Source organism: Lissotriton helveticus, chromosome 3_1 (genome assembly GCF_964261635.1).
Source record: "Lissotriton helveticus chromosome 3_1, aLisHel1.1, whole genome shotgun sequence".
In the NCBI taxonomy this organism is placed as follows: Eukaryota; Metazoa; Chordata; class Amphibia; order Caudata; family Salamandridae; genus Lissotriton; species Lissotriton helveticus.
In genome coordinates this window covers 1,775,927,820-1,775,936,477 of record NC_136061.1, presented here as the reverse complement: position 1 = coordinate 1,775,936,477, position 8,658 = coordinate 1,775,927,820, and the positions used below count along the sequence as shown (strand labels likewise).

At 44.9% G+C, this 8,658-nt stretch overlaps 1 pseudogene; it reads left to right on the top strand.

Annotated features, from left to right (window-relative positions):
* Nucleotides 1-4,666: 4,666 nt before the first annotated feature.
* On the top strand, nt 4,667-5,887 carry LOC144825141 (protein-L-histidine N-pros-methyltransferase pseudogene; annotated as a pseudogene).
* The last annotated feature ends 2,771 nt before the right edge of the window (nt 5,888-8,658 follow it).

The window sequence follows — 8,658 nt, the reverse complement described above, 5'->3', positions numbered from 1 at the left end:
TGCTCATTTCCAGCACCATTGTTACAGGGAATACTTAGTTGCGGAGCTCCACTTTGTTTGGGGACAGTTTGTGTTGCCCATTGTCTGGACCAACTGGGGAACTGACAGTCTTTGCAATGAGTGAGTGCCTGATAGCCTCTTAGTGAGAAAGCAACAATGAGTGCGGGGCTATTTTCCCACAGGAGGAAGAAAAGCACACAGTGTGGTGGGCCGCATCACTGCACTAAAATGCATAGTCACGCATTTATAAATGCTCCTCCGATGTCAAGCCCAGTGCCAGCTAGTAATTAGAACCACTTGCAGAGAGCTGGCAGCGCTTGGTCAGCCCTGCTTGCGCAGACTTGGGGGTTGCCTCAGCTAGCTTTGGGCTGGCTTTAGGGGCTACAATGTAACAACTTCACCCGTAGTGGGCTGGCGCTGCATTCGGCTTCACTGACCTCAGTGTACTGGCACAAGGGTCACCAACACGGCCCGGGTGACAGCGAGCTGAAACTTAGAGCTACCCTGTGCAGTTTACGTTGGGACTCGGACTCAGTGCAGCCCCTAGGACACACAGGCAGCAGCCCCTCTCTGCTGACACAGGCCAAAAGCTGGTGCAATGCCCATAATGAAGCACAGTACAATCTGAGGCCAGTCCCGGCTTACTGCTAAAATCAGCAAAGCAACACCAATGACCCCCTAGTCCCATCTCAACCTGGCCCGAATCTTGCTTGGCACAGGTGAGCTGAACACTGCAGATGTGAATGTGGTTGAGATGGATTGCGAAGGAGCAAGTTGGTTCTGGTGAATATGAATGGAGTTAGTTCTAAAGGCTGTGTGGAGTTTGAATGCACTGTGTGGGGTGGGTTGGTTCATATTGAGGACGGGGTTCTAGTGTACTGGGTAAATCAGGCTGATTTTGCTCTCAAGAAAGTGTCACTCAAAGCTGTTGAAAAGTGACTCATAATGGCACTCGAGGCAAGAGTTGGGGGGGTACACATGGGTGGATGGCGTCCATCAATTCTTTTCACAGGGTGAACAACGTCCACCCTGCCAAGAATTTGGGCACCACTGAATAATGTGCTGAACTCGTTCTGGTGTAATTTCACACACTGGGACACTGTCAGCAGCACGTGCACATTGTCTGCTTTCCATCTGCAACAAGCAACAACATGCAGGCGGGGATGGGGCTTTCTTATTTAAGACTCCTGCTGGGCCCATAACAAAGGTGGAATTTGAGGAGTCATCAGGCCTCCTTTTGGTCGAGTCTCATGGTTGTGAGCAGTCAGGAGCCTCACACCCGATGCAAATGAAGCAGAGGGGAAACAAAGGCTCCATCCCGGACACCTGGAAGGGGGCAGAAGTAATACCCTTTTTTTATAAAGGGGACAGGTCAAAGCCCGCCAACTACCATCCAATTAGCTTGATAGACTGTGCCCAGAAGGTTTTCTGCTACTCGCTCCTCAATAAAATCCAGACCTGGATTGAGGAGAACGACATCCTTTCTCCTCTCCAGGCGGGCTTTCAGCAGAAGACCGGCACCATTGACCAGGCGTTTCGCCTGGTTCTGCTGTATTGGAAGGTAGTTGTGCTGGGCAAAGACAGTTTATATCTTGCCTTTATTGACCTTAAAACAGCTTTCGACCTAGTCCCCAGGGATTTACTCTGGCAGGTCCTTCAGGACATGGGCAAGCCCTTAGAACTTCTAGAACCACTTATCAGGCTACAGAAGGATAATTTTGCCTGTGTAAGGTGGGGAAACCAGGGCCAAAACACCGAGCCATTTAAGATCAGGTGGGGGTACGTCAAGGGTGTGTCCTGGCCCCAACCATCTTTTCCCTTTATGTAAACCAGGTGGCTGACCTTTTGTGTTCTACTCCGGCCGACGCTCACTCGTTAGCAAACCATAAAATAGGTACTTTATTGTTTGCAGACGATACCCTCCTGGTGTCTAAAACTCCCATGGGCCTACAAAAACTTTTAAACTGTTGTAAGACTTTTTGTGATGAGAGGGGTTTGGTCATCAACACCACTAAAACGAAGTTGATGATGCTAAATCCCCACAAATTCTTCAAAGGTAACCTGGTCCTTGATAATGTTCCGCTCGAACGAGTGAGTTCCTTTTGTTGTGTAGCATTTTAGAATCCAAGCGTAGTTTACCGATTCATGCCCTTATATAGGTATCATTCACATTGCCCTTATATAGGCATATAAATCATACCCATATTTAGACATAACCCATCCAGTCCAAATACAGGCATGGCTACTTCCACTAGTTCCAAAAAGCCACCACGATTTCTTGGAAAACTCTGCTTCAGCAGTCAGGGACATCCCCTTGCTTGAATAATGATTTGTCCTAGAAATCATGGAGTTTTCAAAGAACTACCATTCCCTTGGGGTTCTTTGATGACGTTATTATGTCTGACTTTACGTCAAACTAGGCACCTTCAAGGTATAAATATGCCTACACTTGCCCTAGCAAACACATGGTGGTTCGGAGCGGCTCAACTATTTACTTGCCCAACGCAACTCGCTACAGCATGTGCCGAAGGAAGCCGACCCTCCAGCTGACGCACTGATCGAGAAGCTGTCCTTTCTGTCGCTGAGAATCCAACTCCAGTGTTTCCAAGCTCCCCTCGCGGGGTGTTGAGAAATCGAGTCCCGAGACAGAGATACCAGACCCCCTTCATTCTAAGACCAAGGTACGGAGCTAATTAGACCCTAAGAGAAATCTTGGATAGATTCTTGGCAAAGAAAACTAAACCTATGCTACACCTCACTTACTTCTTCCCCCGTACTAGACTTAGGATAGATACATTGGGGTAGGCGTATTTTAGAAGCACCAGTTGAGTACTTTTAGCTTTGTTATTTATGTATGTATTTATCTATGGTTTAGAAACCATACAATGCTATTACAGTATTATTTTATAATACTCTTCTTACTGTACGCATTATACTTTGCAACCAGTATTACGATTGTAGCAGTTCACTTTACTTGCATGAGAAAGAAGACTGTTCAATAAACCCTTTTATTGAAAACGCCCGTCTCTCTATTTCTCTGCACCGCTGATGAAACAAAGCATGCACGATTGACTAAGTAAAATATCTACCTATTGTTTCCACGACTCTGAAGATCAGTTTTATTCTTGGGGAAACAAAGCTGTCATGTTTATGCGGTTGTCAGAAACGAATCCCTTCTTGTGTATTCGAGAAAGTTGGCACTCACAATTAAGTCGAATATATTCGATAGAGACCTAGTTGACCTAAGTCCTACGTCAAATCTATAGGATATAATATTCCAATGCGCAGAACCTATTGGGAATATAGGGACTACACTACACTTTGATTACCTGGGAATCAAGCTGTCTGAGTGAATGGCATGGAAGAAACACCTAGAGAGGGCGTCCTTAAAATTCTCCCAGTTAACAGGGGCCTTGCGATGGGAGCACTGCCTTTCCTACACCAGGCCTGTAGCCCCCATACTTAAGTTGTATAGCTGCAAGGTAGTGAGCAGTGTGCTCTATGGGGCAGAACTCTGGGGTCCCACAATTGTCAACATCCTCTCAACAATAGAAAACAAGTTTCTTAGGAGTCTGGTATCACTTCCACAGAGCACTCCCCTCCTTCACCTGAAACTTGACATGGGTATCAAGTCTATCAATGACCAGGCGATCATTGGTCACTGATGTCCTACGCTGCTGCTTATACAGAAGTTTCCGCCTTGGACATAAACCATAAAATTGGGTGGTTTAAATACATAAATACCATCCGGGCACACATAGGTGTGCCTGAGGAGCTAGAAGGTCATCCGCCCACATACTCTAGGGACAAACTAAAATCACAGTTTTGGGCGTTGGTAGAACAGACTAATTTCTTGAAAATAAGCCATGGCTGCTTAACTGATGTGTTCACTGATATTAAATCAGGCAGCCAGCTAGAAAGTTACCTTGATTTTATAAAAGTGCCGGCAGACAGGAAATTGTGCACTCAGTTCAGATACGGTTCAGATACGGCTACCTTCCCATTAAGGCTTTTACTAACACTTGGCTGACAAATACATGACAGCACAAGGGCTGTCCCTCTTGTCCATGCCCTAATGAAACAACAGGCCATGTATTCTTTGCCTGTGCTGCCTACGCCAGACATATAAGGAACTGGCTAACTCCGGTATGTAGACAACTTGGGACACATAGCCATAAAGATGCCCTTGCGCATTTTATAGTCAGATGTGAGACCACTTTATGCTTGTGCAACAGCAAAATTTCTGGGTCAATTTTGCGCGATAAGAAGGAGGGCTTTATCTACTCGCCCGACTGGTGCAAATAAAAATTAACTGAGATCTAAATGATCAGACCAATCGGGCGTGTACCCTGCACTAGCGCTTCAGATTGAAAATAGTTGTTTTTTAAACTACAATTTTAAACTTTTATCCCTCTACTGGTAATTTGGCGCTTGGGTTTTAAAATGTACTTTGTTGTGTAATTGGGTTGCATATTTGTAAAATTGACATAAAAACAAAAAGTTGCACTAGCACTTTAGCTCTGATTTAATAGGACAAAGCACTTAAATACTGAAATTCATCTAGCTTTGCCCCTTTTATGTATTCGTATTTTTGTGTCAAGTTTTTTGTGGATGTATATTTGTTTTTTAAAACTCCCAAGAGTCGATTCCCTCCCCCTCTCCCCGCTGCAAGCTGATGTGTAAGTTCCGTGCAATGGGGCAGACTGGCTGCCTGCTCGGGACGCCGCCCTGCTCCTGCCCCTCATTGGACAGATGAAATTGTTCCTGTGCTGGCTGCTCGGCTATGTTTTATCGCTGCTGGCCCTGAAAAGGATGTGGACCGGCCAGCACCTGAGGAGCCCTGTAACCCGGTCCATGTACATGAATATGATGAACCACAGCGAAGCCACGTACTGGAAGGAGAACCAGGAGTGGTATGTTTGTGACACAGGAAAATGATGTGAATCTCTACGACCAGTCTTTGTCCAGAGTTTCCTCGATCACGGAGCACAGATCTTTCTAAACAGGAGCATCGAAAAATCCCGCTGGCTGTCCATACAACTATATCACTCTTCCATGGCATCTGTTTTTAGCATGTTTCTTTCTAGGACTTCAATCAATGGGTTGCTTGGAAGAGGCTCAATGTTTGTGTTTTCGCCAGAACAGTTTCAAAGACTTCATAAAATAAACCCAGACTGGAAATCTTACAGGCTTCTTGATTTAGGAGCCGGAGATGGAGAAGTCACGAAAGTCAAGAGTCCTCATTTCGAAGAAATCTACGTAACAGAGATGTCGCAAACTATGATATGGCAACTTCAGAGAAAAAAAGTACAGGGTACTTGAAATAGACGAATGGCAGAAGACAGGATTCCGATATGATGTAATCAGCTGCTTGAATCTTCTCGATCGCTGCGATCGACCTGTGACTTTATTGAAAGAAATCCGAAATGTACTGGAGCCAACTAGGGGCCGAGTCATTCTTGCACTGGTTCTTCCCTTTCACCCATATGTGGAAAATGATCTACCACAAGCTGTACAGCAGTGCTCTCATTCACTTGCACGTGGGTCATCTCCAAATTCCAGTGGAAAGTGGGAGAAACCGTCCGAAGTTATGGAAGTCAACGGGAAGGTTTGGGAGGAGCAGGTGAACAGCCTGACTGAAGTTTTCCATGAGGCAGGATTCGCCGTCGAGGCCCTCACCAGACTGCCCTATTTATGTGAAGGTGATATGTATAATGACTACTATGTATTAGACGATGCCGTTTTCATCCTCAAGCCAGTGTAACCGCATCCTGAAAATCACGACCCGGAAGCAGTCTATGAAGTAAAGCATTTTTCTTGATGATTACTTCGTGGGAGGGGACTTGGGGGTGATCCTTTTAAGCAAACATGTCACCATTTCAAAGGCCAAAATAAAGATGTTTCCTCTTAGTGTGGCTGAAGGACATGGGTTTATACGGAATATTCAAACCCAAGAATCATCATGTTTATCAGCTCGCATCCCGACAGTGCAGACTGCGCTCCCGACAATAGTGGACATATTTTTTATACTTAACTGCACTATAGATCGTAACGAAACAGAATCAATACAGTTGATACAGTGTGACAGATTGCTTTTTCTTTCTTTTTTTATTATGGAAAACAAGTGAAGACTGGCACTTACTTCAAAGCATTGTTGAATACATAGCATTTTGGCAAATGTTCTTCCATGTTACAAAGTAGTATTTCTGATCTTCATTCTCAAGCACATGTTTTTAATTATGCCAATAAATGTTTTGGAGACGAGGAAAGAAAAAAAAACTCCAAGAGTCTGTATAGGGAGTATTTTATAGTACCTTTTATCTTGTTTATTGTCATATAAGATTAATGTTCTTGCTTCTTTTATGGTACTGTAAAACCGAAATGAAGATTTTTGATGATGTTAGCTCTTCACACTTACTTAAGAGAGGCAGATTTTCACTCCGTTCAGTCCCTGGTCAGGAGATATGCATGCACTGTAAGAATATCAGATGTGTTGGTCTTTCCCAGTATTTACACAGAGCAAATTGCATTTATATAGAGCTTACTTCCCCTGAGGTGGCGTTGAAATAGTAGAGGTTGCGTTGAAATAATTTAAGTACCAATATTTTGTCTTGTACATCCCTACTCATTTCAATGCAGGGTGTCAAAGTGCTTTACATCAACACGTGCATATTACATGTAGAATAAATTGTATAAGTTTGTAAATTAATGTACAGGATGTGTAACATAAAACCAGGGGATTGTGAGGTGTAGAAGTCACATATCCTCTTCCATAGCTCACTACTATTATCCTCGCACTGCGCTCAAACGTAAACCCGCTAAACATATGTGAAGGCTTTAGATCTGATGTCACAGCCATTCTCTCAGCAGCACTTGTCATAACAATATCAATACCATACGTCTTAATCGATAAGTGATGCCACTTTCTATGATGTCAATTTCTGTGATGCCATGTGTGATGTCAATTCCTGTGATGCCGTGCGCCTTGATGTCACTTGCATACTGTCTAACTATGTTAGTCCCCCCACTTCTTTTTTTTTTTTGACTTGTGCCCTGATTGCACTGAAATTTTGAAAATGTCACACAGCAATCTGAAACCTTGGCAGCTATGTGAAGTCCATTTTCTGGTTGTGTGAAATGTCCCGGTTTTTGGCTTTAAATTCTGGTCGCCCTATCTATCAACAAAAGGCACACAGCAAGCCTAACAACACTTCACAATCCCTAATATATATCAGGAATTGTGAAAGCACACGTCGTGCTGTTAGGCTTGCTGCGTGCCTTTTGTTAATAGAGCGCAGCTGATTGTGTGCCTTTTTGAGAGTGTTCATGTTAATTTGCAGCTCCCGACATGCTTGCACTCGGGGCTGCATTTAACATAAAAAAACTTTCCAAAAGGCACACAAACTGCTGCGCTCTCTTAAGAAAAGGCAGGCAGCAAGCTTAACAGCAGGGCATGTGCTTTCACAATCACTAATATATGTTAATGATTGTGAAAGCACACGTGCTTTTAGGCTTGCTGCATGACTTTTCTAGATAGAGCGCAGAGGGGGCAGATTGTCTGCTTTTCTTCAAGTATTCATGTTAATCGCAGTGCCCATCATGCTTCTACAGGGCGCTGCGATTAACATGAATATTTGCCTCGGGGGGTGTGCGTGCTTCAAAGAAGTCATTTCACGCTCAGATTCAACAGTGCTTAGAGGTAGGAATCGTTTTGCAGCATGAATCCTTTTCTGTATTCACATGCTGTGCATCTATTCCGCCATCTAATGGTTGAGTCCGATAATGCTTGTCCTTCTCTTTTTTAGGTCGAGCCTAGAGCCAGCACGCATGCGCTGCTCTGCAAGACTTATTGTAGAGGAGTAGGGAATAGAAGCCCGGCCCAGTCTCCACCCATATTTTCCCTTGGCTGGTCTCATTGTGCCTCCTAAATAATGGCTTCTGACCCAACAATAGACTTGTTAGTCCCTCCTTAGTACCACCTGTGAGAAAAGTTCCCTCTTTCTGCATGGTTGCCCCCACTTTTTGTTGAATTCCTGATGTACTTTGACTGAGCGTGCCCTGTGCTCCTGCTAATCAGGTACCCAGGGCCTATGTTCTTTCCCTAAAACTGCATGGAAGCCTAAACCCAATTCTGGCCACAGGTCAGCCCCTGGTTAATGGTACCACAGGTGACCAGAAAATACCTCTAAGGGCTGCAGCACTTATTGTGCCACCCTTAGAGGTCCTATACCCTTACACTCACACAGGGCCTACCTCTGTCCTCAGTCTAGCGCACACGGAGTCGTTGTGGTGGTTTTAATACACGAGTAAGCTGGGCCTGCACCAGCCAGTGGACCACATGTGACGCCTCCCCCATCACGTGCAGATACTGTAAGAACTGATGCGTCAGTGGCTCAATTGTCAAGTCTCCCCATGCTAGTGTCAGCGTCCTCAAGATGGCTGCATGCAGAAGGAACTGACCCACCGGCAAACCAGTATCCGCCGCCAGGGCTGCAAAAGCAACAGGGCAGCATTCGCAAATAGGTCTCCTAGCGTCTCCACTCCTGCTTCAGTCCAGGGCATCAGTACTACGTCTGTTTAAAAATCCCCTACCTCTGGGTGTCCCGATAAGTGGTAGTATTGGGGCATAAGGAATGACGTCTTTTGTAAGTTGAAGGC